Source organism: Hypanus sabinus, chromosome 7 (assembly GCF_030144855.1).
Source record: "Hypanus sabinus isolate sHypSab1 chromosome 7, sHypSab1.hap1, whole genome shotgun sequence".
Classification (NCBI taxonomy): domain Eukaryota; kingdom Metazoa; phylum Chordata; class Chondrichthyes; order Myliobatiformes; family Dasyatidae; genus Hypanus; species Hypanus sabinus.
This window is the reverse complement of record NC_082712.1, coordinates 168,136,637-168,151,429: the sequence shown is the minus strand read 5'-3', so window position 1 is coordinate 168,151,429 and position 14,793 is coordinate 168,136,637. Positions and strand designations below refer to the sequence as shown.

The following is a 14,793-nucleotide window of genomic DNA, read 5'->3' as shown; positions in this document are numbered from 1 at the left end:
TATCTCTTGTCTGACCTTGGCCTTTTCTATTGTGCTCCAGGTGTGGTTCAGGAATCTCAGTCGTAGTAAAATGTAGAAAAATTCTCCATTCCGCACGATTTTTTGACCAGTCAGGGTTGCTAGCCCTGTTCTGAACCGCCAAACCTGAGGAGCAGTGGACCACTCTTAGTTTTGCCTCCACCCTTCGATTTGTTTGGCATGGGTGACCCTACCAAGAGCCAAAGCACGAAGCCCTGACTCCTGCCAACGTAGCTCTCTGGGTCATTGAGGCATGCAAGCCTCCAAACCACGACAAGGTTGTAGTCCTCTTGAAGGGAATCAAACTAAGCTGTTACAAAATAAAATCTATCTTTCAAATCATATTAACAGATAGTACATAAAGAGGTACTTAAATGTTAATGTTACCAATTAAATACCCTCTAGCATCTCCACAAAGAGTAGAAATAGCAGTGAAAGCTGTATCAGAGAGAGGCCTGTGAACAGTGAGAGTGTTCCTGACTGGCACAGCATCCAGAGAAGTCTCGTTTTTTGAGGTGCTCCAGTTTATAATCATTTGTCTGGATTACAAGTTAGAGATGGTAGGTGTACTGAGATGAATTTCTAAAACAAACTCTTGCAAAGCACAGCTACACTGGGAGTTTTAATTTAGATCACTGTTTTAATTGCTTCATGTTGTCTATGTTGGGGAAGGCAGAAGCAGACTGGGTGACCACTTTTTACACCATTTTCTCACTCTCTTAGGCATTCTGCACCAGTGCAAAATCAGAATCAGATTTACTATCATGAACATACAGTATGTCATGAAATTTGTTGTTTTGTAGCAGCAGTACAATGCAAGGCATAAAAATTAATATTAAGCTATTATAATAAATATATGATGTGCAAGAAGGATAGTGAGTTAGTGTTCATGGACCATTCAGACATCTGATAACAGAGGGGAAAAAGCTGTTCCTAAAACAGTAAGTGTGGGTCTTCAAGCTCTTGTACCTCCTCCCTGATTATAATAATGAGAAGAGTGCACGCACTGGATGGTGAATTTCTTAATGATCGATGCTAACTTCTTGAGGTACCTCCTTTTGAAGATGTCCTCAAAAGTGGGGAGGGTTGAGTCTTTTATGGAGCTGGATGACTCTACAACCTCTCCATGTTGCATCTGTAGAAATTTGCCAGAGTCTTTGGTGACATACCAAATCTCCTCAAGCTCCTAATGAAGTATAACCACTGGCAGGTCTTCTTCATGATTGAGGAACAGGCCTTATTTTCTACCTTGACACAATACAGCCTTCCAGACTCAATGCTCGATTCAAAATATTTCAGATGACCAGCCATTTCAGCATTCACTCAGAGTAGCTGTGAGAGTCCAAGGGGTTGTAGTACAAAAGTAGGTGCAAGAATTTGGCTCGTCAGACTGTTCCAGCACTCTACCCAATCATACCATATTGGTTTTCTCCCCCATTAGCTCAAGATGCCTTTTGTGCCTAGATACCAGTAGATGTTGGGCTTTCAGTAGAAGTTTGAGGAATAGCATTTCTGACCTAATACATCAGTCTTTCGGACTTGGCGCGAATGTAGCCATTTCGGATTTTGGCACTTTCTCACATCTCTCACATTCAGGTTTACCTCACCCCCATTTCAACTACTTCATCTCTCATTCAATTTCTCCTACTTAGAGTTTTTACCATAAGAAAGAAGAACTAGGGTTGTGGAGGAGGTAAGAGAAAGGGGAAGGGAGATGGGGAGAGAAGAAAGAGACGGGGAGGGTGGAACAAGGGGGAGAGAGAGAGTGAGAGGGAGGGATTGCAGTGGGAAGGGAGAGATAGAAGAAAAAAAGAGAGAGAGGAAACAAGAAAGGGAGGAAGAGGGAGTATGCCTTTGTGCATGTGAAATGAAGCAGAGAGAGAAAGAGAAGGGGAGAGGGAGAGAGAGCCACATGAATGTTTCCTATGTGATCAGCCAACTTGTCGATTCAAGCTGGCTGCAATCAACCTGTCATCACCTCTTCAGGGCACTGAAGCCCAAAGTCTCAACACAGCTTCAAATGGCCACATCTGTGGACAAGTGCTCATTTTAAAAATAGAAAATTGGGGACATGCTGCAAATAAAATGTTAAATTAGTCTCGATAAAGGTCACACAAAGGCTAAGCAACGTTATTACTCTTTATGTCTGCATTCACTGCATTTATCTTAGTGAAACTGGTCAAATCATAAGACATGTACTAATTATGCCCTTGGCAAACCAACTTGCAAGGTTATAACCCGAACAGAAAGTCTTGCAAGCAAATTGCAAGCAGAATATTGTATTTCATTGACTAATGTTTGACAGTTCACATTTTTGGTATCAATTGCTCCATTCCTCACACAGCTTACAAAAAATTACAACCTGTGACAATGTAATTGGCTCATTTTAACCAGCAGCAAGAAAGCTGCAGTGTTGGGTTTCATTCATGTAATGCCTTCAAATTAGAAAATAGTCACTATTCAAGGGAATGTTTATCAGGCAAAACTTAAACCCAAAATACACTGCAGAATCGTGGTCAAATCAACACATACAAAAGCTGGATGAACTCAGCAGGTCGGGCAGCATCCGTTGAAATGAGCAATCAACGTTTCGGGCCGAGACCCTTCGACAGGATTGAAGAAGGGGGGGTCAGGGGCCCTATAAAGAAGGTGGGGGGAGGGTGGAAGGTGCCAGGTGAAAAACCAATCAGAGGAAAGATCAAGGGGTGAGGGAGAGGATAGGTAGGAGAGGTGAAGGAGGAATGTAAGGGGAAAGCACTATGGGTAGTAGAAGAAGGCAGAATCATGAGAGAGGTGATAGGCAGCTAGAAGAGGAGGCAGAGTGAAAGTGGGATGGGGGAAGGGAGAGGGAGGGAATTACCGGAAGTTGGAGAATTCTATGTTCATACCAAGGGGTTGGAGACTACCCAGGCTATGAGGTGGTGCTCCTCCAACCTGAGTTTGGCTTCATCATGGCAGAAGAGGAGGACGCAGATTGGGGGACCACTTCGTCAAGCACCTCCGCTTCATCTGCCACAACAGACAGGATCTCCCGGTTGACATCCACTTCAACTCTGCTTCACATTCCCATTTGGATATGTCCATACATAGTCTCCTCTACTGCCATGATGAGGCCAAACTCAAGTTGGAGGAGCAACACCTCATACTGTCTGGGAGGAGGAGGAGTAGAGAATGGGAATGGGAATCCTCTTCCAGCTGCCTATCACCTCTTTCATGATTCTGCCTTCTTCTACTACCCATAGTGCCTCCCCCTTACATTCCTTCTTCAGCTCTCCTGCCTATCCCCTCCCTGCTTCCCCTCCCCCACCCCTTGATCTTTCCTCTGATTGGTTTTTCACCTGGCACCTTCCACCCTCCCCCCACCTTCTTTATGGGGCCCCTGCCCCCTCCTCCTCCAGTCCTGACGAAGGGTCTCAGCCCGAAAAGTTGACTGCTCATTTCAACGGATGCTGCATGACCTGCTGAGTTCATCAAAACTTAAACCCAAGCGTCTCTAGCAGTTTATTTCAGATAATAATAAGCCTAGTTATCCAAGTGATGTGGTTTTGATGACATCTTAGAAAAGTGATTTTGAATAGAATTCCACAGTCTGCGTCACTCTGAAAGGCAAGTTAATTTTTGCCAATTTTTAGTCTTCAGATCTATGAGTAACATGGTAGCATAGCAGTTAGCATAATGCTTTACAGTTCCAGTTGTAAGATCAGGGTACGATTTCTGCTGCTGTCTGTAAGGAGTTTGTACATTCTCCTCGTGATCCCGTGGGTTTCCTCTGGATGCTCTGGTTTCCTCCTATGGTCCAAAGACATCTGGGTTCAAGTAAGTAGGTTGCAGGCATGCTACGTTAGAGCCAGAGACGTGGCTACTCTTGTGTGGTGTCCCCAGCTCATATGCAGATTATGTCGGTCGTTGATGTAAACAACACATTTCATTGTATGTAGAGTCATAGTCATAATAAAGTACAGCATAGGCCCTTCGGTCTATCTAGGCTATGCTGAACCATTTAAACTGCCTACTCCCATCGACCTGCACCTAGCCCATAGCCCTCCACACCCCCACCATGTGTCGATTTACATGTGACAAATAAAGCTAATTTTAAATTATCCAAGGAATGTGTTGTTAAACACAGCTGAGAAAAAAAAATTAGAATAGGATTCCACAGTTAGGGTCACTCTGAAAAGTAAGTTAGCATTTTCCAACTTAGTCTGCACAAATCCTTGCATTTTCCAAGCTTCCCAATCCATATCTTGGTATCTTCACTGGGAATGCCACCTATGGATTTTTCTTATTGCTTGGGTTTACAAGATCTTTATGTGTTTCGCATGGGGAGCAGAAGGAAGCTGTTCCAATCAGTAGAGGGTTCAACCAATTGGTGCTTTATCTGGGAGATTGTTTCAGTCATCAGATGGTGGAAAGGTGTGAGGTATAAGGGCAGCATCTATCATCAAAGACACACACCATCCAGGCTATTCTCTCTTTTCACTAACAAGAGAAAATCTGCTGAGGCTGGACATTCAAGCAACACACAAAATGTGTGTGTTACTGTCTACTCATTGCTGCCTTTAGAAAGGAGGTAAAGGAGCCTGAGATCCCACACTAACAGGTTCAGAAACAGTTATTACCCTTCAACCATCAAACTCCCAAATCAGCGTGGATAACTTCACTCTCCTCAACTGTGAACTGATTCTACAACCAATGGATGCACTTTCAAGGACTCTACTTCTCAAGTTTTCAGTAGTACTTATTATTATTATTATTTGTATTTTTTTGTACTTGCAGCTTGTCTTCTTTTACATATTGATTATTGTGTCAGTCTTTGTGTGTAGTTTTTCCTTGATTCTATTACATTTCTGCTGTTGATACCTGCAAGAAAGTGAATCTTGGGTGACATAAATGCACTTTGATAATAAATTTACTCTGAACTTTGAATTGTGTGATGTTGCAGCTTGTGTGGTTGCTTGGGAAGGTGCAGTGGGAAGTGGACTGAGTGTTGTCGCATACTTCAGAGTGAAGCAGGAGTCAAAGGGAACTACCTTATTGAATACTGAAGGTTGGAGGGCAGGAAAGTGTATCTGAGTCTCAGAGGTGCTGCAGTTGACAGAGGATAATGCCCTTGGAAAGCAGTGGATGTCAAGCTCACACCTCAGATATTTCTTGACAGCTGACTTTAATAGAATCCAAATTTACATTTTTGAACTAAGTACATGCATTTCATTCAGAGTAACTTAAAATTCTCCTCAGTGCCTGTTAGCGAGAGAGAAAAATAGATGTCAGAAAGACTTTTGTAAAAGGTGACACCATCAGTGCAGGTGTGATGAAGTTGGAGGGACCAGAATCCTTTAAGGAAACAGCGAGTTTCTTCTTCACACTCCTGTTCTCTCCTGGACTTCTGTATCTATTTCAACAAAGGTTGATGTAGTCTTAAAGAAGCTCATCTTTTGTCTTGGCACATTCTACCCTCGAAGATTGAACACTGAGTACAATATGGCATCAGATTATCATAAATACAAAAGATTCTGCAGATGCTACAGATCTTGAGGAACACTCACAAAGTGCTGAAGGAACTCAGCAGGTTTAGCATCATCTATGGAGGGGAATAAATAGTCCACCTTTCTCACCGAGGCCTTCATCAGACTGGAAAGGAAGGGGGATGAAGCCAAAACAAGAAGGGTGGGGGATAGGGAGGAGTACAAGCCAGCAGGTAATAGTTGAGACCAGGTGAATGGGTGAAGGGGTTGGGGAACAAACTAATAATTTTGGAAGTGATAAGTGGAAAAGGTGAAGAGCTGAAGAAAGAATTTGATCGGAGAGGGCAGTGGACCATAGGAGAAAGGAGAAGAGGAGCACAAGAGGGAGGTGATGGCCAGGTGAGGAGAAGAGAAGGGGTAAGAGAGGAGCCAGAATGGAAAAAGAGAAAAGTAGGAGGGGTAGAAATTACTGGAAGTCAGAGCAATTGATGTTCATGCCATCAAGTTGGAGTCTAGTCAGACAGAGTGAAAGGCGATGCTCCTCCAACCTGTCTGTGGTCTCATCAATGGCTGTAGAGGAGACAATAGGTCAACATGTTGGAATGGGGAGTAGAATTGAAAATGCGTGGCCACCAGGAAAACTCGCCTATTGTATTTTGTCCCTGGAGCCTTTGATGTTTTTTGTGTCTTGATGCCAGTTGGTAATAGCTACTGGCCCAAGTTCAGGAATGGAGATGGAGAAGCTGAGAAAGGGCAGGGAAATACCACTAATGCAGCAAATCAAAATGACAACATGATAGAAAATGGGCTCTCACAAACAGCACTGTGGTGATGAATAATTAGCAGAGAGTGAAGAGACAGAATGGACGTGAAACTGAGTATAATACCTCTCATCTCCATCAGAATAATACTACAGGAACTTCTACCTTGGTGTAATCTCTCAAGCAAAGGATCTTTTGCTGAGCAGCACTGCATCAGCCTAAGAGCCTTTAGAATAGGAATTCAATGTCAATATTGAACACCAACTACTCTCTCATTTGAAAAAGCACGCTGCTGGAGGAACTCAATGAGTGAGGCAGAAACCTTAGGAAAATCTGCAGATTCCGGAAATCCAGAGCAACAGACATAAAATGCGGTGGGAACTCAACAGGCCTGGCAACATCGATGGAAAAACAGCAAGCAGTCAACGTTTCGGGCCAAGACCCTTCATCAGGATGGAAAAGAAGGGGGAAGCAGTCAGACTGAGAACGTGGGCAAGGGGAGGAAGAAGTACAAGGTGGCAGGTGATAGGTGAAACCAGGAGAGGGGGAAGGGTGAAGTAAGGAGCTGGGAAGTTGATTGGTGAAAGAGGTAAAGGTCTGGAGAAGGGGGAATTGATAGGAGAGGACAGAAGAACATGAGAAAAAGGAAGGGGTGGGAACACTATGCCGAGGTGATGGGCAGGTAAGGAGAGAGGGAAATAAGAATGGGGAACAGAGAAGGGGGGCATCTACAGGAAGTTCGAGAAATTAATGTTCATGCCACAGGTCAGGCAGAATCTGTAGAGGGAAATGGACAGTCAACATTTTGGGTTGATAGCCTTCATCTGGATTTAGCTGTCCATCTTTCTGCCCGACCCACTGAGTTCCTCCAGCAACTCGTTGTTTGCTTTGCCTCCTTATTCTAGCATTTCCAAGTCTCTTGTGTCTTGTTATATTCAAAAGACATTGGTTTGGCTGTAGGCAAGCATTGCCTCAGGACATCAATGGAATGTGAAAAGTACTGAAACAATTAACGTCTTTTTTTTTGTCCCTGCTTCCATTTTCTCTGCCTCTTCTCTCTCTCTCTCTCTGTCATCGGCAGCACTATCTCTCATCGTTCCCAGGCTCGGATTTTGGAAAAGGATATTGGCGTCTGTTTGCATGTGGGAGTTTGCAACCCATCTGCCTATCCCAAGAGCTGCGAAAGAATACAACCCTCAGAAAAGGATAAGGTTGTAAGGAGGAGAGGGCAGAATTTAAAAGGAAAGTTCTGTATTTTCCCATCAAATCTCTTTAAACACCATTTGGCAGAGCTGATCTGGCGACAGTTCTGCTCACGCTAAAAGCATTTAGTAATTCTATTGTATCTTTAGAATGCACAGAAATCTTCAGCCTCCTTGTCTCCAAGCTCTTAGCAACATCCTGTTAATTAACCATGATCAAAGATAAACAGGCAACCTATTGATTTAATGCTTAGACCGGTCCTGATTGGTTGTTTATAGGACTAAGCACAAGCTTTACTGGTGCTCTATCGCTGAGTTGTAGTGCTGACCAAATGTTTTATGGTGGTCTTTTTGCTCAGTAATTCACTTCCTCCTCACTTCAGGAGGCAGATCTTTGTAACAGGCCACCAATAAACAGCCTGTGTACTTGAAGATATAATGGCTGCTCAAGGTAGTGACTTGATTCAGAATCAGAATAAGGTTTAATATCACTGAATTACAGTAGGTCATAAAATTTGTTTTGCGGCAGCAGAAGAGTGCAGTACACAAAAACTATAAATTACAACACGAAATATGTATGTCAATGTGCGTATGTGTATGTACTGTACATGTTGTTATGAATGTACCACAGCTCTGAGGGGCCAAAGGGTGCGGGGTAGCCCCCTGCTTTGTGAGAATCGCAAGATCACTATTGAGTCCGTTCAGGAGACCCAGAAAATGAGAGAAAGACATGCAGAATTCACAAAGATTGGAATGTGACCTGGCCTCCGAGAAGGCAGACCCATTGATACCGGCTATTGTCTCTTGGAGACGGACTTGTGTATTGCATCCTGTACGATGCATCAAAGCCCCCAGGCAATGAACTGAGGGGGGAGGTTGGTGGAGAGATTGCATCATCCCAACCTGATTGACATCTGAGACCCTGTGAGTCAGGATAAAAGAGGGTCTGTGGGAACAGCCCCTCAGATGAACCAGAAGAAATGCTAGCGATCCCGTAATAGCAAAAGCCGGTGGGAAGGCCACGTGCGTCCGTTTCCATTTGCCCCGGAATCGGTGGGCCTTTACCATGGAAGAACGGCTTTTAGCTAACAACGGGGACATCAACTCCCAACGACTCTCGAAGGATTGACATCATAAAAGGACTGGGCAAATTTTAACCCGTCTTTCTCTCAAACCAAAACGCTGCAGCTTGAACGAACTAAAAGTGTCTTTTATATTTCCATTGGACAATACATTATCCCCTAGACAACGATAGAGCTAATTTCTTATTGATTATTATTATACCCGCGCTTTTAGATTTAGTATTGAGGATGTATACTATCTGTATGTTTGCATTGATATTATTTTGTGTATTTTTATCAATAAATACTGTTAATAAATAGTACCATCAGACTTCAACGGACCTCTCTATCTTTGCTGGTAAGTGACCCAGTTACGGGGTACGTAACAACTTGGGGGGTCGTCCAGGATTTGACACCAAATTGGAGGGCCAGTGAATCGGGCTTGTAAGTCCAAACTTGGATCTGGTTACGCGGGTAGCCAGATGGGAAACCAGCAAAGATGGACGTGGGTGAATTTATAAAAAACCTGACTCTGGAGGCGCTAGAGGCGGCCACCAAATCAGACTTGATAAATTTGGCGAAGGGGTTAAACCTCGCAGAGGTGAGGTTGTCAATGAAAAAGCAGGAGGTGCGAAGGGCAATAACTCAGTATTACATTGGGAAGAATGTGTTTGCAGCCAGGTGTTGGAAAATATCCCTGAAAAGGTACCAGCTAGTGGGACGGCTCAGTTAGTTGGAGAAATTAAGGTTGGAACATGCAATTAAGGTAAAGCAGCTGGAAGCAGCCAAGAGGGAGAAAGAGAGAGCTGAGAAAGAGAGAGAGAGAGAGCCAAGAAGGAGAGAGAGTATGGGGAGGCAGAGAAACAACGGAAACATGACTTGGAGATGGTGAAGTTAAGGCAAGGGCGAAGAGATCAAGGGTCAGACCGAGAGGAGCAGTTTAATGTTAGTCGAGAGTTGAGGTTAGTACCTCCATTCGAGGAGATGGATGTTGATGGTTATTTCTTGCTTTTTGAAAAGGTGGCAGTGAATCAGAAGTGGCCCAGAGATCAGTGTGTGGCGCTGTTACAAAATGTGTTAAAAGGGAAGGCACAGCGGGCATATACGGCGTTGTCCATGGAGGAGGAAGAGAAGGAGAGTTATGACAAAGTAAAGGCAGCCGTTCTCCGGAGTTATGAGTTAGTACCTGAAGCGTATAGACAAAAGTTCAGGAATTTAAAGAAAGGGTGGAATCAGACGTATACCGAGTTTGCCTATGAGAAGGGTGTGCTCTTGGACCGTTGGTGCACAGCAGAGATAGTGGAAGAGGATTATTGGCATCTCAGGGAGTTAATTCTGATTGAGGAATTTAAAGGTTGTGTTTCGGAGGATATCCAGGTGTATTTGAATGAGAAGCTGAATAAGTCCATCTCGGAATTTGCTAGGTTCACATATGAATATGCCCTAACCCACAAGTCAAAGTTTTCCTCGAATAAAAGTTCCCAGAGAGACTGTGGGAATGATCGAGAAAGCCCGCCAGCTGAGGCAGAGGTCCCGCCAGGAGCTAACGGTAAGGTTGAGGGGGAAAGGCCAGACGGCCAGAGATTTCCGGGCTTGACCTGTTTTAATTGTGGAAAGGGGGGCATATTGCATCTAGGTGCTTTGCTTCGAGGAAAAAGACGGGAAAAGGGAAAGCAGCAGTCCCTATTGGATGTGCTGGGGTAATCAGTAAATCAACAAGAGAGCCCCGGGTAGACAGAGTATGAGAAGGGTTTGAGACTCGTATGTCAAACGGAACCGTGTCTGTGAGGGAGGGAGACACACCTGTTCCAGTACGGATCTGGAGAGCTACGGGGGCTGAGCTATCGTTGATCAGCAGTAAGGTACTAGATTTTGGTCACAAGACGGGAATGGTAGCTGTGAAAGGAATAGGCAAAGGGACGGAATTGGTTCTCTTGCATAGGGTCATTATGAATTGTGAGCTGGTCTCTGGACCAGTTGAAATAGGGTGCGATCAGAATTCCCGAGAAGGACGTCCGTGTCAGTTCTTGGCAACGATTTAGCCGGTGGTAAGGTTTGGCCAGCCATGACGCTGACAAGCCGGCCAGTGAGTGTAGTGGCCCTGCCCCTAGATTCCAAGATCTATCCCGCATGCACGATCACTCGCAGCATGTCGAGAAAGTAGCTGAGAAAAGGAGCAGTTTAAATCCAGCCAGTTTCGATTCGGCCAAGACGTTTTTACCGACCCTGTACCACGAGGGTTTAGAGGGTGGTAAAACAAAGAGTAGTAAAGTGAAAGAGAGTAAGGGATAGGAGGCAGACTTGCCCTTAGCGAGGAGAAAAGTTCTAGAGGCCAAAAATAAAGATGGGGAGCAGATAGAGCTGTTAAAAGGTCCAGAGTTGGACATGGATGATATGTCTGGTTTGGCAGAACTGTTTGAAGAAGTTGGAACTTCTAAAGGTGTTCCCGGTAATGAAATGAGGGCAGCCCTAGCTGAAAAGGGTGCCCTTACCTCGAAGAAGTCTGCTGGGTTGGCAGATGAGGTTGTTTCAGCCCGTGGGGTTGAGTTTACTCCGGAAGGGAGTTGCCCAGAGAGTAGCTGGGAGAATCAGGGGAATTTAGAGCTTGGACTGGTAACAGGTATTGAAAACTTGGAAGAGGCAAATGTCCCATTGGAGTGTGTCCAAGATGTGGATGCACGTGGTACTGAACCTAGTAATGGAACTCAGAAAAATTCTGAGGTATTTGATTCAGTTGACAAGGAAGGCAGTCCTTGTGGGTCAGATAGACTTGGCTCAGTGAAGAAAGGGTTAACCTTGCTAATAGCGGGAAATGAGAGTTCCCAGGTGTTTGTGCTCGAAGGTGTGTTAAAAGTTAATGTGGAGATCAAAAGCGGGGAGATGAATATTATTATTGAAGGAAACGGGAAATATGTAGTTCCCAAATCGAATGAAGAAAATTTAAAGCCTGCGGATCATCTACAGGTTGAGTTGGAAGATGACGGGGGTGGGGGGCCCCATGCTATTGTTATTCCAGAGTGCGGAGTGAAAAGGCAGAATTTGAAATGCTGCTTGAACAAAGAGTTCGAACTGAAAGCTACTAGCCTGAAGGGTCCCGAAGAGAAAGCAAGCAACTTGCATAAAATTAAAGAATTGGGTGGAAATTCAGAAGATGGTCTAAGTTTGGGACACAGTGTTGATAAAATAACTCCTATGGAAGAAGTGGGCGAAAGCCTATTTCGCCGGGGTACCCAAGCTCCCCACGTGGGAACTAACCGGAAAAGAGGCGAGGGATAATGGGGACGCCATTTTTAAATAGCAAAAGCCGGTTTCGACAAAGCAGGTGAATAATAAAGGCAACCCTATGCAAGCCTGCCTGTTAAGCTTGAAAGCAACAGAAAGATTAGTATTTGCACGAACTTTTGTAGTATACCCGCAAGCTAAGATCACAACCCTTTAGTTTTTGTTTGCTGAAGGAAAGAAATAAAAATAGGTGGTTATTAAATTGAAGTCTGATGCTACAAGACTTTAGTAAGGTACAAGATGTTAAGATATTAAAGGAAGTGACACTGTAATCGTTAACTGTTTAGATGCTGAATTGAATGTATAATTGTATTACTCTGTAGTGAAAAGGAAAAGCTTTTGTATTGTGTTAGTTTCTAAAATCCTGTAAGACTCTGTACTACTTCGTTTTCACCGCTGGTAAAAATGCTTTGAAGAAAGGGGGTGTTATGAATGTATCACAGCTCAGAGGGGCCGAAGGGTGCAGGGTAACCCCCTCCTTTGTGAGATTCGCAAGATCACTATTGAGTCCGTTCAGGAGACCCAGGAAATGAGAGAAAGACATGCAGAATTCACAAAGATTGGAATGTGACCTGGCCTCCGAGAAGACGGACCCATTGATACCGGCTATTGTCTAATGGAGACGGACTTGTGTATTGCATCCTGTACGATGCATTGAAGCCCCCAGGCAATGAACCAAGGGGGAGGTTGGTGGAGAGATTGCATCATCTCAACCTGATTGACATCTGAGACCCTGAGACATCTGAGTCAGGATAAAAGAGGGTCTGTGGGAACAGCCCCTCAGGCACACCAGAAGAAAAGCTAGCGATCCCGTAATAGCAAAAGCCGATGGGAAGGCCACGTGCGTCCATTTACCATGGAAGAACGGTCTTTAGCTAATGACAGGGAAATCAACTCCCAACGACTCTTGAAGGATTGACAGCATAAAAGGACTGGGCAAGTTTTAACCCGTCTTTCTCTCAAACCAAAACGCTGCAGCTTGAACGAACTAAAAGTGACTTTTATATTTCCATCGGACAATACATTATCCCCTAGACAACGATAGAGCTATTTTCTTATTGATTATTATTATACCCGCGCTTTTAGATTTAGTATTGACGACTTAAACTATCTGTATATTTGCATTGATATTATTTTGTGTATTTTTATCAATAAATACTGTTAAAAATAGTACCATCAGATTTCAACGGACCTCTCTATCTTTGCTGGTAAGTGACCCAGTTACAGGGTACGTAACAATGTTCAAAAGTACAAAGTAAGTTTATTAGCAATATGTCACTATATGCAACCCTGAGATTCATGTTCTTGTGAGCAAATCTAAGGACAAAATAGAATCAATGAAAGATCGCACAGACAAGCAACCAGTGTGCAAAAGACAACAAACTGTGCAAATACAAGTAGAAAAAGTAATAATAAATAAATAAGCAATAAAAGTCGTGAACTTGAAGAGTTCTTGAAAGTAAGTCCATAATTGTGAGAACACTTCAGTGAAGCTAACCCCTTTGATTCAAGAGCCTGATGGTTGAGGGGTAATAACTGTTCCTGAACTGGTGGTGAGTCCTGAGGCTCCTGTGCCTGATATATTCAGAAATCTGATGCCAGAGTGGAAGGAGCTGTTCTTAAAACGTTGAATGAATGCCTTCAGACTGCTGTATCTCCTCTCTAATGGTAGCAATGTGAAGAGGGCACATCCTTTGTGATGGGGGTCCTTAATGGTGGATGCCCCCTTTTTTGAAGCATCACCTTTTGAAGATGGCCTTGATGGTGGAGAGGCTCGTGTCCATTATGGAGCTGGTTGAGTTTGCAAATCTCTGCAACTTTTCCAAATCCTATGCAGTGGCCCCTCCATACCAGACGGTGGTGCAAGGAGTTAAAATGTTTTCTGCGGTACATCTATAGAAAGTTACTACAGTCTTTGGTGACATACCAAATCTCCACAAGCTTGTTACAGACTACTGTCGCTGATGTACCTTATTCATAATTGCATCGATATGTTGAGCCTAGGATAGGAGCTCAGAGATGTTGACACCAAAGAACCTGAAACTGCTTATCATTTCCACTGCTTATTCCTTGATTGACATTGAGAACATACTATTTATCAAAAGCCAGCATGATATACACAGTTTATATATTTTCCTGGCCGTTCTGGACAGTCACATTATGTTCAGCCACAATTCCTTGCTGCGTATTGGACCAACAGCAGATAAAACAAATGGAGACATTTCACAGATGTGCTGTCAAACAATATTTAACACAGCCCACATAAGGCAGCAGTAGTTCGGTCTCATATGAGAAGCAATTGGGCTAATACTTTTCTGCCAGCATACACTCTCAGATTCCCCCTCTATTGCAGCATGTGCTTGCCTTGCCACTAACACTCTGACAAGAAAATGAATCTCAAGGGGGTATATGGTGACGTACTCTCAGTCGCCACTTCATTAGTTGTACTTTTCAATCCGGTGTGGTCTTCTGCTGCTGTAGCCCATCTACTTCAAGGGTCGACATGTTGTACGTTCAGAGATGCTCTCCTGTACACCACTGTTGTAATATGTGGTTATTTGAGTTACTGCCGTCTTCTTGAACCAGTCAGGCTATTCTCCTCTGACCTCTCTTTAATGAGGTGTTTTCGCCCACAGAACCCGCTCACCGGCTGTTTTGTTTCATTTTTGTTGCATCATTCTTTGTAAAATCTAGAGACTGTTGTGTGTGAAAATCCCAGGAGATCAGCTGTTTCTGAGATGAGTTATGATTGGATGTATGTGCATACCTAGTAAAGTCGTGACTGTTTGTACATGTACTTTGATTATTAATTTACTTGGAACTGTTTTGTACTTTGATCTTGCACACTCTCTCAAAGTATACAAGTTTATGGAGAAGTCCCAAATCTTAGGTCCTTGGTAACTGAGGCAGGACTGCCAACAGGGAGTGATTACAATATCGGATAACCAGAGAGCCAACGGGGAAGAAATGCATTTATCTCAGGGGGTTGCAGTGTGGAAGAGAC

The 14,793-nt window shown here is 43.8% G+C and overlaps 1 protein-coding gene across 3 annotated transcripts in view; it reads left to right on the top strand.

Annotated features, from left to right (window-relative positions):
• The window catches only part of shank2b (SH3 and multiple ankyrin repeat domains 2b), a 1,221,224-nt gene that overhangs the window by 1,011,969 nt on the left and 194,462 nt on the right, over nt 1-14,793 (top strand). The window lies entirely within an intron of this gene.